Source organism: Etheostoma cragini, chromosome 21 (assembly GCF_013103735.1).
Source record: "Etheostoma cragini isolate CJK2018 chromosome 21, CSU_Ecrag_1.0, whole genome shotgun sequence".
Classification (NCBI taxonomy): domain Eukaryota; kingdom Metazoa; phylum Chordata; class Actinopteri; order Perciformes; family Percidae; genus Etheostoma; species Etheostoma cragini.
In genome coordinates this window covers 13,724,926-13,736,153 of record NC_048427.1, presented here as the reverse complement: position 1 = coordinate 13,736,153, position 11,228 = coordinate 13,724,926, and positions in this window count along the sequence as shown.

Sequence of the window (11,228 nt, the reverse complement as noted above, 5' to 3'; positions counted from 1 at the left end):
TGCTGCCTTACCGGTCTGTGTCAGCTCCAGGTTGAGGCTGTGTGGCCCAAACTGTTTGGCTGTAGATGGGGCTGGCAGTGGCCACCTGCTGTCTGCCGGCCCTCCTGACCACACACTCCAATGGAGCCAGCTATAACACACACACACACATTTAACCTTTACACTCCTGCTCAACATGGATAGACAGGTGTCGTTAGCTTTCTCTAATTCCTTTCTCCCTCTGTGTGTGTGTGTGTGTGTGTGTGTGTGTGTGTGTGTGTGTGTGTGTGTGTGTTTGTGTGTGTGTGTGTGTGTGAGAACAAAGCTCTAACAACCTGGCTCCATGGTTATAAACATGCAGTAATCCAGACCACCCTCAGTTTCTCTCCTCATCTTTTTATTGTTTATATATATATATATAAGACAAAGAAGAAATAAATAACCTTTTAAAACCAACATTCATAACCGATTAAAAGAGTTTGTTTTAGCTGCCATTTGAGGCTTTTGCTGATATGCAGCTTTTTGGAACAAAATCTTTGCACATGGCATTGAAATCTATCCATTTGTTCCTGAATCTTGCCAAGAAAGCCTAAGGACACAGATATTTCCAGCAATGACACAGACAGATATAAATGTCCCAATCACTCTCTGGAGGTGTAGCCTACTGCTGCACTGATAATCCTCACAGTTTACAGCTGTTTTATTTTATTGTGAACCCATATGAATCCAGTATTTCCCCCTAAAATCCCCCCTTCGAGTGGCTTAAAAGCTGTAGTAACTCAAGTAAGCCTGTACGATGCCATGCTGTATGGCTGCACTGTCATATCCATCAGAAAAAATGACTTTGGAATCATTTTGTCCACATATTTTGTTCTGTTGGTTTGTCGAAAGTAACCAGTTCAATCAGTATAAATGTTGCCATATCATATATTACTCTCCCCAAATGTGAGATACAATATAAAGTCACAATTGAGATTTGTGTTCCCAGGAGATCCTTGCCACTTACAGATATATATATCCGGAGTAGTTGTCACATTTTGCACTCCTTGCTGCAGCAAAACAACCAATAGACAGCTAAAACAACAGAGCTACTTTATGTATTGAGACTGCCCTCACCTAAAAAACAACATAAAGTAATTTGTTTAAGCAGCAATTGCAAATCCTATTAACGTTTGCAGTGGTGGCGCCCACTAGTGGCCACAGTAATTATGACGTGAGAAAGCAGAAAGTGAGGCAGAGCTTAGATCTGGCTCAAAAACATTGAGCCCGACCCTACTCGAGCCTGTACACGTTGTGTCCAAGCCCGGCCCAACGCATTAACTGTAGTTATGAGCCCGAGCCCGACTTAAACCCAACAATTTTTTAATGAGTGGTCCGTTATGACTGACGTTCTCAACTACAATTCAGAGTTGTTTGCACAACAGAAATCTGTTTAGACTTATCTTAATAAATAATGCAACAAGGCGGAAGCTGCGTTGTTTTGTTTATTCAGAATGGAATGGATCGCAAATTGATCCGAAGTAAGAAACGTTAAAAAAACAAATAAAAACTCGACCCTAGCTCCCTCAGCCAAATACTGTGGGCAGATCAAGACAGCAACATAATAAACGTCCTAGAACCATATAGGAGACTTTCTTGTCTCAATCACCTAATTAATACTGTCCTTCGCCACGGTCTGCATGCCAATGCACTGGCCACACTACCCAGAGCTACGGGAGAAGCTGGACAGGTATAGCTTTCTCCCCAACCAATTATGCTAATAAAGTAATGATTAAAAAAACACAAATGCTTGATCAAGGGCCCGGCCTGATGCTAGTGGTGGACAATATCGGCCAAGTTTGGGCTCGGGCAGAGGATCTAAACTCCAAATGTCACGTTCTGCGTCTCTTTTTGCATCACATGGTAGTTTAAACCCAACCCTAAAGTCGGATTTTGACTCAAACCCCGTTATTTTTCTAAACTTAACCAAGTAGTTTTACGCTCATACCTAAACCAAACTGCGACCGCTCCACAACGTTGACGTATTTAAAACGACAACTGTTCTCGGATTTAGATATGAGGACCGAAAACGCTCCTGCAGGTCGCATTTCCCATCACCGCTAGGGGGCGTTAATTTATGGAACGCTCCTGTGGGTCCTATTAGAGGGAATATACAATCTACATTGTCGTGTGGTTCGGAGGACTTGTTGCAAGTGTCGGCTAGCTTAGCTTTCTTAGCTTTGTATTTGTAGAGACTGATGCCCGAAATGTCCTGAAGAAGTCAGGGACTCTGCACTTACGGACACCACCACACACTTCTAGTGGGGCTTAAGTGATGATTAAGAGGAAACACTTTGGAAAAAGAGTCCATTAAAATCCTGCTCATTGTGCCTTTAAACAAGCTAGTCAAACTGGAGAACCCATGTTTCCGGTCTTATCACAGTTTCCCCTATCCATTTGACACTGCTGACTGACAATAACACAGGGAAAGAGACAGACCAGTTCCAAACCCCACATGAACCTTAAATTGTTCATATTATGCTAATTTTCAGATTCATACTTGTATTTTTATCAGAATAGGTTTACATGGTTTTATTTTCAAAAAACACCAAATTTTTGTTGTGCTGCACAATACTGAAGCTCCTCTTTTCACCCTGTGTGTTGAGCTCTCCGTTTTAGCTACAGAGTGAGACATCTAACTACTGTTCAATCTTTGTTGGGAGTCGTCCATGTGCAGTAGCTAGGTAAGGACTACTAGCCAGTGAGAAGCAGAGTTTCAGGGTGTGCCACGCTAGCAGCTAGGCAACATTAGAACCTGTTACAGGGTGATGCACGTTTGTCACGGAAGTAAAGGCTGGACTACAATAGTGCAGTTTGGAGCAGTTTGTGAACAGTGTTTCTGTTGGAGATGGTAAGTCCCTTTGGGGTGGACTTTGGGCTTTTTCATTTTGTAAACCTATAACATGCACAAAAAAGAAACATAACACAATAAAGGAAAGGGAAAAAGCCCCAAAGCATAATTTAAGCACTTTAATAGAGCAGACAGCTATAACTGCGACTGGAATCTGGTGTGTTGTTAGTGGATTGTAAATCTCTGTTGTCACAGAGACTTTCAGTGTCCTTCTCTCTACCACACACAGAGAACCACCTTTGGGTTCCTTGTACTGTCTAGGGAGATGACATTATATCTGATGTACTGTGGAATTCCAGGTAAAATTCATTGTGCCATAGTGGAGTAATCCTAATGTGACGTGTCTGTGTAAGCCTATTCTGAAATGGATGCTTCTTCTAAACCCATTTTCTCCAAATAGTTTTTGCAAATACATGTGTTACAGTATCAATCACAAGTTATTGGCACTTTCACCCTATACGTAGGTTGAAATACAAGTGAGGTGCTACATGGCAGCGCATCCATATGGATGATAAATCTGAAGGGGGATGACAATATCTATCGACCCAGGCCTCCTCCAACCTGGCAGTACGTCAATTTCCCCAAGTCTCTAAACAGAGAAGGCATCATTTACCCTGCTGTACTCTCCAAGCACTCCTCCATATTGATTCGCTGTGATGTTGAAAAACAAATCGGCGACGTGCCACTCCGTAGTCAATGTGATCAATAATGTTGGGCTTGCGTTGTTTTGTTTACTGTGTGCCATACAGAGCTGTGTTCTCTTTACTATAGGTGCTGGCTCAAAGGATCTGGGTGTTTAAAGGCAGTTTTACACTCATATGATGTTAATGAGGACACTCTGTAATCTATATGTGATTCGAGCCAAAAGGGAAGATCAACAAAAAAAAGGGTTTTTGTCATTTTTTTCCGTTTTGGCTTTAACTTTATTTGGATTTTATTTTCATTTTGTATCACACTGGTCATATTTCAATTTTCCTCCTGAAGTGAAAATATTAACATCTACATCTGCTTTTGTTTGGACACATAGTTGTTAGGGTGAGACACAAAACTGAATTAATACTTGGACATTGTAGTCAAACTAAGATATCTGACATATATCAACATGTGCAAAGGGAGAAAAAAAAAATTGTAATACTATATTTTAGCTGCTGTGGAAAAAACAAGGCCATATCGGCAATGTGTGTTGTATATTTTGGCCAACATCAGCCATCATGTACAGTAGCTGTCTAATCCTGAATGACTGTATGGGAACTTTGCTTCTTTTGACAGTTTATAGTGGAACACACACACACACACACACCTGTGTCTGAGTGACATCAGGTCTTTGGTTGTGGGAAGGCAGACAGCTGTGCAAAGCTCAGCAGGGACTGTGTGCTGTAATCCTCGGTAGAGTCCCTGTGATGACCTGCGGCGGGTCCTTTAAAGACAGAAGACCTTTCTCTATACAGATACTCTACTTGAAGTTCAAACTCGCATATTTGGGAGTTTGGGAGGAGACCGGAGCAGGTATACAAATATAATCTCAACTCAAAAGTCCAACTAACTGACTTTTTGAAAACAAAAACAAAAACAGTCCAACAAAAACCTGGAGGCCAGGCAAGGCAGCTTCATGGTGTATAGCACATGTCAGTAAGGCAATTCAAAGTGCTTTATAAAACCTCAAAGAGCAGTTCAAAACTAAATTTAAAGTGGCCGCAGGTCGCAGTCGAACGAGAGTCGGCTGCATTGAGGAGTAAACTCTACAGTAAATGTACACCCACTCTACCAACTGGGCTATCTGGGCGCCCCTCTGTCTCTCCTAAAAAGGCTTTCTGTTTTGTGTTCCCTAATAGCCAATCCCCTCAAAGTGAATACACCAGGCATCTCAAGTTGTCCATAAGGGCGTTGCAGTCATTGTCCCGCAAGGGAATTAAGAGCATTGTCCCAGCATTGCACTGGATCACTGAGGATACAATTTATGGGACTCTCTAGTGCAGAGCTGCTCTTCAAATGGCCTGCCTGACACACACACACACACACACACACACACACACACACACACACACACACACACACACACACAGAGTGTATATATGAAGGACAGCATGGATTAAAGGATGAGTTACATGGAGGGAGGCTTTTTTTTCAGTCCAAGTGAATTAATCCAAAATTCAGGAAAAGCTGGTACACTTTTCAGGTGATTTTTTTCCCCATTTGATTTGACCTTTCCAATCTGTAGCTACATTATGAACCACCCAGACCTCTCAGGTCTTCTGCTTTCTGTTCCCAGAGTCAGAACTAAACAGGGGGGAGCGGCGTTCAGTTTTTATGCTCCACATATCTGGCAAAAAAAACCCAAAACGTCTTTAAAATCAAGGCTGAAGACTTTTCTTTTTCATGCTGCCTTTCTTTAAATAACTGTTCATTTCTTATACTGCACTTTAACTTTTTTTCTCGTTTTGTATCCATTTTTTCGTGCTCTTTATTGTTTTATGTTAAGCACTTTGAGTTGCCCTGTTGCTGAAATGTGCTTTACAAATAAAGCTGCCCTGCTTTAAATGTCAGCAGCAACCACAGTTACTAATATTAAAAGAGAAGAAGTTGCTTATCAGCAGTAAGGATCATATTAAACTACAGTACTTCAATGCCCTTTTGGCAGAATGGGAAGAACACACATCTAGTATCATAGTGAATGCTTGATTGGTGGTTATCTGTGCTTCAACCCGAGGGTTGGGTATTATTTGGATTTTTACCAGTACGATTCCTAAACCGGTTCTTGAACAACTGAAAAATAACATCAAAGAAAGGCTCTTTTATGGAGTTATATTTTAATTTCAAAATATTAAAATGTAACAACATATTAACGTTTTAAAGTACTTATACAACATATAATAAGTACACTTAAGTCCCCTAACACCCTATGATAATAATTTAACAATAAATAACAGTTACACTATTAACAATCAACAACCAAATAAAGGTTGAGTTGAGATGCTAACCAGAGCCCAGAGGGAAAATATGGCATTTTAAAAGTAAACGGTAGACTACAGAGAAAGGGTGATATTTTTACGTCTGATTTGGAGCAACAGAGGGAAAATATTTTTATTCAATTAAATTCAATTGTCTTTTATATATCGCCAAATCACAAAAACAGTTCTCTCACTTCACTTTTCATAAAAGTGTTGCTATTTATTAACTGGTATTTACAGAAACCAAACCATTCCCACTTTAAAATTTGTGTTCTAATCCGGTCCGATTCCTACAGGAGGCTTTGGTACTTAACCCTTTTTTTTAAATATATATATACATTTTTGGGGCTTTTCCACCTTTTATATTTTGACAGGGCAGTTAGGTGAGAAAGGCGGAAGACATGCAGGAAATTGTCACAAGTCAGATTTGAGCCAAGTCAGATTTGATCCTATTGCATTTGAGGTTTTGTTGTTACACTAACAACAAAACCAGATTTTAAAAATCCGGCCATTTAAAAACTCTGCACGCAAACAGAGCACAGACACCAGCCAATGAGAGAGCCCATACAGTACTGTAGCATCTGTGCGCTGTAAGCCTGTGTGTTGTGTGAAAGTCAGTGGCGGGGCCATACACTGTACTCAGCCTTAACTGCAGGGCAGAGCTCTGCGGCGAGCTGGGTAAGTATAGGGCACGGCAGCCCTGTGCATTATCACATGGGTGTGGCTACGAGCTTGGTGCTCGAAAAATGTTTTCAATTGAGGACTAAAGAAAGAAAGAAAGAAAAAAAGAAAGAAAGGAAGAAAGCACGTAAAGTGCCAGGCATGCCTGCACAGGATCATCGCCTCACTGTGTGAGATATGGCGCAATTTGAGGTTAATTATAAAAACTGTTTATCAGTTTAAAGCTGAGTCATTACAGAGGGAAAAGGTGAGAGCAGCCGCTTCCATCTTATCATATTCACTGCAGGTCGTTGTGGTTATCCAGTAGCCACTGTCTCTAATAAAACCACTCACAGTATTTTCTGCGCTGGTTGTTTACATGGAGTAATAGCAGTTTGCTGCTTCTGTCTTTGCTGTTTTTGCCTTTTTGAATGTGTGAATTGGAAGAAAAAAAAGAAGCACCTTAGTTGAGAGAGAAAACCGGAGGTGAACAAATGAGCTTCGGACAGTTCCTTCGTAGTGGAAACATTCTGGTCTCATTTGGAGCTGCAAAGATTACTCTACTATTAAATGAATCGCCACCTATTTGGATAATCGATTAATGGGTTTAATGGGCAGTACTTATATTGCGCTTTTCTAGTCATACCAACTACTCAAAGCACTTTAACATACAGTAGTACAGGAACCATTCACCATTCACACACCGTACAAGGTACCACCTGCTCATCAGATACACACTCACACACATTTACACTCCAATGGTGCAGCATCAGGGGAAACTCGGGGTTCAGTGTCTTGCCCAAGGACACTTGGGCAATGTGACATGGCAACGCAGGGCCAGGGATTGAACCACCAACCTTCCAATTGGCCGGCAACCACTCTACCACTGAGCTACAGTAATTAATGTGAACATTTTCTAGTTTCTTCACTCCTATATGACAGTGAATATATTGGAAATATCTTTGAGTTCTGGACAAATCAAGATATTTGCGGACGTCATGTTGTTCTTTGGAAAACAACGATCAACACTTTTCATCATTTTCTGACATTTTACAGACCAAACAACTAATCGATTATTTAAAAAATAATCCACAGATTAATTGACGATGAAAATAATCGTTAGTCGCTGCCATACTGTACTGCCCTAAATGTACTGCCTGTGTTACAGGATTGGGGGGAAGTCCATAATGATCTGTGGATCTGTGTTGACAGCATGCTGACAAATCACATGCTTCCAGCTTTTTGGGTCCAAATCCAAACATGGTGGAAAAACAATGCAGGAGGAGATATGGCTTCAGGCGTGTCACGCAGTGTTGCGAGGCAGACAAAACAGAAATCAGCTGATCTCTTGACATCTCTGTTGCTACAAGATTGGGTGAAACAGAATGTTACATTCGGTGAGACAAGGGGTCGTTTAGAAAAAGGTACATGTGTATTAGTAATATGACAAGGTTCAAATGTGATATTTTCTTCTCTTTTCTTTTCAAACAAAGATTTTGGACGGACAAAAAAAGTCCAGGGTGCTCAGGAGGATGAGTAAGATGTTTGAAGGAGCTCTTTGGGGTCGGGAATTCAATTAAGTATGAAAAAAAAAAAGCCAAGGCCCTCTTCTTTAAAATTATTTATCAAGCCTTTATTTTATTGGCTAATTCATAAATGAAAATGTAAGACATAGGGAGAAGCAACCCACGCGTAGCGGCACAGACAGCCTCCTTCAGGGAATAAAACATTTAAGGTGCCCATATTATGGAAAAGTATTACTTTCTCTGGAATTTGGAGTGTTATTTTGTGTCTCTGGTGCTCCCACATGCATCCACTTGGAACAAAACCTATCCATGCTGTTTTGAGTGAGATACAGGTTTCTGAATGTCCTCTGCCTTCAGTCTCCGGGTGAGCTGTTCAAAATCTCACGCTGAAGTGTCAGCCCGGTCGGTCAAATTTTCTGAAAGATGAGTTTATTTATAGATCTACCTGTTGAGCCACTCGCGATCGACTAGTTGTGCTTTCAGAGACTGTGAGGGGGTTCAAGAGCGCTCCCCGGCTTCAGGTATGAGCTCTGAGTATCACAGACCGTCCGTTGCTTCGTGTCCACTCTCTCTGTAGACCTCCGATACTGAGCAGCATACAGTCACCTCTAAACTATGTCAGAGACCAGAGACCCAAATGGGCCTCTGTGTCTGTCAGACGGTCTGAATGAGATCCACCATGTCAGCGGAGCAATGACATGCACAGCAGACTATATAACAACTCCCCAAATCTCGGACAACAGAGATGGGAGGAGTTATATTTTGAATGTGCACAAAGTTGTAAACATGAGCAGAAATCTGATGAAACACATCTGAGCTATACCATACTTTATACAACACTGCAACGTTGGGCCACTATTGTGCTTCTCTAACCTCTGTGCATCTCTAAATGTAACTGTAAATAATTCATTCAATGTTTCATAAAATGAACAATAGTCTTTATTTTCCCCAAAAAGTAAATCCAGTTTTCATGTTGTGCAGGTATTCCACAAGTGTGCACTTGTTTAGAAGATGTCCCCCAGCTAATCCTGCCTAGCTAGTCTTACCTAGCTACTGCACATGTGCGACTCCCAACAAAGATAGTATAGAAGTGAGATCTCTCACTCTGTAGCTAAACCAGAAACCTAAACACACAGGGTGAAAACAGGTTTCATTTTCAAAATGAAACCATGTAAACCTGTTCTGGTACAACCTCAAAATACAATTATGAACCGGAAAATGGGCAGAACGTGGGCACTTTAAGACACTTCTGTGTAGAATTTGAGTGGTAGAAGGATTTCAAAATGTCAGCTTTTCAGGAACTATTTGCACGTTCGAGGCTGTTGAGTTAGAAAAGGTTGCGTACGTTCAGAGTTTCTGAAATTTCTAAAATGGGAATGGCAAAGGTCATTATCTGACTGCGTTACAGGAAGTGATACATATCTGCAGCAGGTGTTACATTTTTCAAGTAGTTGAGTGTTTCAAATCTCACTCTCTCAATCACACAGGTAGTCTAGCTCTTTCCACGGGATAAAAAAAAAATCCCTTTATAAAACCACAACTTGGCCTGTTCACCTAGATGGAATATGTCTCACACACCCAGAGAAACATGTCCCCAACTCCCCCTGAGATCAACTTCACTGAAGGCCAGTACAGATTACATAATGAGTTCCATGCAAGTTGTCTTTAAATCAGTCCAAGTGAGTCAATCCAAAGCTCCGGGAACGCTGTTGCACTTTACACTTTGGTCTTTTCCCCAGACAGATTAAGCAAACAAGATACAACAAAAGGTGTTAAATTGTCCCTTTAAATGTGCTTAGTTACTTTCCAGCTGAGCTAACTGTTTAAGATTAATATTAATATTTAACAGACAAAAATGAGATGGTGTCAATCTTCTTATCCAAATCTCAGCAAGAAAGCTAATAAATGCATTTCATAAACTATTCCTTGACCTGAAAACCTTTTCTTAAAGTTGGACAAAAACAAGTCGGGTCATCAAACCGCCAAAATCTAAACACTGGAGTGGAGTTACAGCACAGGTAACGTCAGGCTCTTTTAACGACAGCAGAGCTATCAGCTGATCTGTGCTGCACTTCCCAGCAGTAAGCAATCAGCTTCCTTGATAGCTTATCTGACAGCTGTAACTCACGGTAATAAGGCCACCATGAAAAATGTGCTGATCAGCACTCCACTTTCAGGTTATGTGAGTAGAGTACACACAGTGTGTGTGTGTGTGAGTGTGTGTGTGTGTGTGTGTGTGTGTGTGTTTGTTCTTGCGTGCAGGCATCCCCTCATTGACCTTCCATTTTCCTCTGCATCAAATTCAAACATTTAGCCAAGAATCTTGGATTGCACGCTACAGCTCCTGTGCGATTTACTGCACTGTGTATAGAGGATTTCCAAAACCATACCATTCCATGATCTACAGTCATGATGTCATTCATGCAACAAAAACTGGCCTATAATCATTCTGGTCACTTCTTCTCTCTGCCATGAAACTCCACAGAGGAGGATGACGCACACGCAGACACACAGTCCTGGTAGACCGTCTGATAGGTACTTGCAGAACCCAAGGACAGAATAAAAAATGACTAACGACAGCACCAGCCTCTGATATGGCGATTGTGTGAATGCCGAGCTTTTTAAAGTTATAACTTCATCAACGTGTCATAGAATCCTCCATATGATTTGATTTCCTTTTGACTTAAATTAAACCCTCCTGTTGTCCTCGGGGGCGAATTTGACCCATTTTCAAAAGGTTTCTATATCAGACATTTGGGTTTCCTTTAACCAAATTATTAAAACTAAATAAGATGGATGGTCCCTCAACGCTCCTCACAAGTTAAATAACTGATCAGTTTACTATTTACATTGAATTTGGGTGTTTTATTTAAATAATAGCATTTTAAGAAGAAAAACTAAATTTAAGAATACTGAACACAGTGACAGAAATATAGGGAAAAACAACAAAAATGACACAAAAAAACACAAAAATAATCAGCAAAGACATAGTAAAAAGTGAAAAAGAACTTTTGGAAAAGTGACGAAAGTGTCTTAAGGAGGTTTTAACTTAATATTTGACCCAGAAAAACTAAATGTTGGTCCACAGGAAGACAACACGACTGTGTCACGAGCACAAGGGGCTTCAGGAAAACTTTGAAAACTAGTAAGATCTTCATCAGTCTCACTGCAAGATTATACCTCTATGAGCCTGCCAGACCCATTTATACACACACACACACACAG